We start from the raw sequence: 5,235 nt of genomic DNA on the forward strand, positions 1-5,235 counted from the left end.
TCCCAAGCAAGTCTAAGCTATGAGAATTCTCTGGACTGAGATATGTGGAATAATGGGATGATATGTATTGTCATCACCCTAATCTTTACTAACACCTAAAGACGTGTGAAGCACATGTTCTCTAGTGATCCAAAAGGCAAGAAGTTCTAATGAAAATAAAGCTAGTCTATTCAGGGAGGAGGATATTTTTGAAAAGGGCAAAAATGGCGGGCTGCGCCTGAATTGGAATGGGGGGCCGGACGAGATGACCCAGGGGCAGACGAATGCTGGAGCTGGATATGGCGAAAGAAGAGGGGGGAAATGCTAATTGGGGGGAAGGAAGCTCTAAATCGGGAACCGTGTGTGGAAAACCTTGCGCAGGAGGGTAATCAAAGGGTCGTTCGGCAGAGGAGGAACGAGCTTCAGATTGGAAAAAGGGAGCGTCGGGCTACAGCAACATCGACAAGGCTTGAAGGTCGAGTGTAGTATCATCGAATGCAACAGTGATTGAAAGGAGCCTTGTCTTCATCAATGATTTGGCCGTGAACAACTCTCTCTCTCTGGAAATTGGACGCCTTTGCTTTGGGAATCCATGATGGCACACTAGATGTCAGAGCGAAGCCTGCTCCTGAGGACTTTTGTCATCACAAGGTGTGCTAGACATGGAGTTTTGGGGGCGATCTCCATTCCTGTGATCGGGGAGACTGCTGGAATGATGGAGAGGGAGCCGAAGTGCTTTTCTTTTCAAAAGAAAAGAGAGCTGGTGGGCGCATTTGTTCAGAGCTCTCTCTCTCTCTCTCTCTGCCTGTGTCTGTGTGTGCAGTTTTGAGCGAGGATGCCTGAGGACATTGGGGCAGTGCCATCCGATTGGCAAGCCATGGTGAAGGAGTTGGACATGAATGCTAATGTGTGCAATGCAGCACAAATGCCGACCGTGTGTGTGACTGGAGACATGGCAACACCTTGTTATTTGCTATTGCTTGTGCTCAGGTTATGTATGCATATGTAATGCAGCCTGTGACTTTGCCTGAGTCGTATCTAGAATTTATTGTCAAAACTGGGCCTATTGCAAAGCCTGTGCTGAAGGCTGTCCGTGAAAGCTGTCGAAGGGAACCTGTTGATGTAGACGCTTTGTCTGACTTTGTTTCTAGCAAGACTGGTGGTGCCCCCTTTGAGCTGCGGCCTGATTGTGCACTTATTCCTTGCTCAGCTATACACCCAGAGACATTGTCTTGTATGGGACAATCAAGTAAAGCAGCCCGTGCCACCTTCAAGAAAACATTTCCACTTTACATGTCACTCACCTTTGTACCTTTTGTTGTCTTGAATCTACAAAAGTTTATACAAGTCCCTGTACATACATTTTGGACGGCTTTCAAAGGAACAGTTCGTTCTACATGCTTCATCTCTGTATTTGTGGGAATTTATCAAAGTTATATATGTCTACAAAGGAAGGTGGTTACCAAGGACCACAAATTGGTCTACTGGTTTGGTGGAGCTCTGGCTTCCTTGTCTGTTCTACTGGAGAAGAAGAGTCAGAGAGCAGAATTGGCACTCTAAGTACTTCCACGTGCAGCAGACTCTCTGTGGTATATTTTGGTGAACAGGCATTTGTTACCAGATACAAGGCATGCTGAAGTGGCCCTTTTCTGTCTTTGCATGGGAGGTATTATGTACTTTCATGAGCATGAGCCAGACACTACAAAGCAGAACCTTAACTCTTTGAATGCTGCATGACATTGAGAAAGGTCTTTCCTTGGAAAGTAAATCTGAAAGTGCAACCAACTTCCATGTTGCAAGTATCCCAAAGGCTCTGTTTAGGCTGAAATTTCAGTAACCCAGTTCCCATTCTCAGCAATCCTCTCGACAGAGTTTTCATCTTCAAACATGGCATACTACAGCTGAACGACCACGTGCAAGTCTTTACTTGGTGCTGTACTTGTTGAAATACCAAAACTGTTCATGACAGCATATCAAGAACATGGGTTTGCTCAGTTTCTTTGTTGTAACTCTATGATTATGACAAGGAATATAGTGAACTTTGACATCCAATATTTGAGTTCTTCTTGTTAGCCTCATTTCTTGCTGTACCTTGAACCCCGTGTTCTGCAGCCCTTACACGAAATCTACGACATTTCTGGTGAAACCGACGTGAAAGTGCTGCGTCATCAGCAAGATGGGAGAGCTATTTTTGAAATGGGTGGAGTGAAGTGCAGAATTGGAATGGAGGACGCAACACTGTCATGCAGATACTCGATGGTCATAGTTATACGGGAAAAAAATTGCAAGCAATTGCCAACAGGCAGAATCTGGAGCCCTGAAGTTCTGGACACAGGAGACAAAGAGCACAATCTGATGCCTTCTGTTTTCTTCCTAAGGTGGCGTCATAAACTTGATGGCGGGCTGTGATGCGGACGAGAGGACCAAAGGGGCAGACTAATGCTGGAGCTTGATATGGCGAAAGGAGAGGGGGATTTGCACAGAATCTAGGCCGTGCGGGTACATGGTTATTTGTCTTGCGAGGGGAAAGGCTCGTCTTGTGTGAGAATTAAGGAACGTGAAGCCTGGCTCACATGGGAAGTTTGAGGATTGGCCCATGCCAACAGGTACCTTTGAGTCTCCAATGATGGACTCCAGTTCTCTGGAAGAGCCTACATCGTGGGATGATTTGTATAGTATCGATTGAACGCCGAAAGAAGTCTTCCTGAAATTTTGGCAACACGTCGAAGGCTTTCAGTTGAGTGCCAATCTTGAGTTTGATGTGACAGGATCAAATCCATGCAATCCAAAACTGGTTTTGAAACCACTATCAAGTGACAGGAGATAGAAAGCTTGTAATTGCAAACATCTCAATTTGCTCGTCTGTACAAAGATGATTGGCTTGGTGCGACAACTGCTTTTGTTCAAAGAGAATGGCGAAAAGGTTTACACGCTGCAGAAAGAGTCTCCGCTGGGCACTCCCACTCAATCAGCGCATCCAGTTGTATCTCTCCAGAAGACAAGTTCTCAAAGCTCCGTGTTGTATTGAAGGAGAAGGAGAGAGCTGAAATCGTGGAGGAGGAAGAAAAGGGGGGAGCTGCACCTCGCTGAACGATGGCATCGACTTACGACTGAGATGTTTTGGGGGGAAAAAAAAAATCCTATGAGGCTCAGTCGAAGATGCAGGAAGAGTCTATGCATATCTCGAGCAAGTAATTCATTTATGAGAAGATTTGAAGAGATATGAGATGGTAAAAGGAACGCTGCCTCAATCTGTTTCAAAGGGAAGACTCAAAATCAGTGCAAGCTGCTACCTTGCTTCCTCTGATTGCAGTCCTTGAATTATGCATGCAGAAACTTGTTTCAATCAATCTCTGTATAGACTGGACCACAGCGTGCATGTTTTTTTTTACAGGAGTATAGGAAAGCAAAGTCTTCAGGGACATTAAGCTTGGACGAACAGGTAAGGCAGAGGAGCAATATAAACACCGTCAAAGGGACAAAGTACCAGAGATGAGTGTTGGTGTGCATCATCAGCTGCTCCACAGGTCACCGGCGTTGACCGCACTATCTATCTCCTTCATTATCAATAACAGAAGAAGATGATCAATCTGATGATGATTGTGAAGAGTCGCCCTTATTTGATATGCCACTGAAGCCAGGCCACGATACAGACCATCAAGGGACCAACAAAGGAGAAGAAGAGTTCACGTGATCATCATAACATCATTATAACAGCATCACCATCATCGTCATCACCTGATTCTCCCTGGTTGCTCTTGGGAGGCTAAAGCATTGTTGTCCTGACTACCCCTCCCCTTTTAATTGCGAGCAGTACACAGGTCTATGCCCTTACCTCTGTCGACTTTGACTTCCCTCACCTCCCTTTTGGGCTCCTGAACAAGTCCCATTTGCAGAAGGATAGTTGAATGAAGCTCAAGATTTGCTCCAGTGTATGTTTACATTCCCAGATGTTACTAGCTGGTTAGCTTTGTTGACTGGCTACAGAAAATATGGGAACTTGTCACTTGGGAAGCTTTGCTATAATGAGGTCATGGAACTTGATCCAATTGATGCTTTAGGGTACATGCTAATTTCCGAGTTGTATTCTGATGTTCACTTGAGGGAGATTGTGGACAGGATATAGGAGATGAGAAATTGTAAAGATGCCTTCACTGAAACAGAAAAGATAATCTTGGAGTTTGCCAAACTTCTTCATGAAGATTATTTGACATAGAATGCCTTTACCCCTATGATAGGTTCTGCCCATTTTACAAATCTGTTAGGATGATGCGAAACATCATACATTTCAACACACTTACAAATCAGGCTGTAGAAAGAAGGAGATAAAGTTTTTGAAGAATGGATGCTGTCTGTGATAAGAGGCAAAAATGCAGAATTTATGAAAATGTTTTGTACCAATGCTGAAAATTTCTGCTGAACTAGCAACTGCCAAGTTATGAAATGAACATGCTGATGTGAAGAGTGTATCCCTTCTTACTGCAATTGTCAACATACACCTGAATGTAAACAGTTTATGAAATACTTCGGATTATCCTGAACATGAATTTCTTGTAACTCATTTGACAAGCAATATAGTGAACTTTGACATCAAAAATTTGAGTTCTTCTTGTTAGACTCTTCCATTGCTGTACCTTGAACCCCGTATTCTGCAGCTCTTGCATGATCTCTTCGACACCGGAGGTGTAGGAGAGTTGCAGTGGAGCCGTGGCAATCAATTGAGAGGTGCTTCTCTATGTTTGTGCTACGAGGCACTTTATCTATATGTTATGGGGTCTCCCTCTGAGGAGAAGGGATGGTAAACGTTAGACTATGACTTAATACAAACGTAGAATCGACATTAGCATTTAGTGTAGAGTGAATCTTAGATGCTCCTGGCCTACGAGGCTGTGTGGTGGGGTTGTCTATTGTGTGCATGAGGTCCGGCTAGTGCCATAGCCAATGCCAAACCATTTTAGGTTCCATTACATCCTTAGCACAAAAAAACTTACTTTGATGGACTTTAGGCTAGAACTTCAAGCCAACAACTTTGATTTGCTAATTGTTAAGAATACCCAATGGCTGTAACCTCATTTGGTTTTCCATCCTAACCTTAAATGGTGCCGGTAGGAGTTTCTCATGCTTGGTGGCGCCAAATATGCATGTTCAGGAAGTATGTTGACTCATGATCCCCCATCCTCCTACAAGACATCATCATGCTTCTTCCCTACATACTCAACTTGAATAGTGGGCACACGATAATCCACAACCTCTTAT

General features: G+C 44.1%; 1 pseudogene; it reads left to right on the forward strand.

The window, feature by feature from the left end:
* Positions 1-586: 586 nt before the first annotated feature.
* On the forward strand, positions 587-2,019 carry LOC148027859 (uncharacterized; annotated as a pseudogene).
* The last annotated feature ends 3,216 nt before the right edge of the window (positions 2,020-5,235 follow it).

This window comes from Lygodium microphyllum, chromosome 12, assembly GCF_053477565.2.
Source record: "Lygodium microphyllum isolate KBCC chromosome 12, Lygodium_microphyllum_v1.1.10, whole genome shotgun sequence".
Classification (NCBI taxonomy): domain Eukaryota; kingdom Viridiplantae; phylum Streptophyta; class Polypodiopsida; order Schizaeales; family Lygodiaceae; genus Lygodium; species Lygodium microphyllum.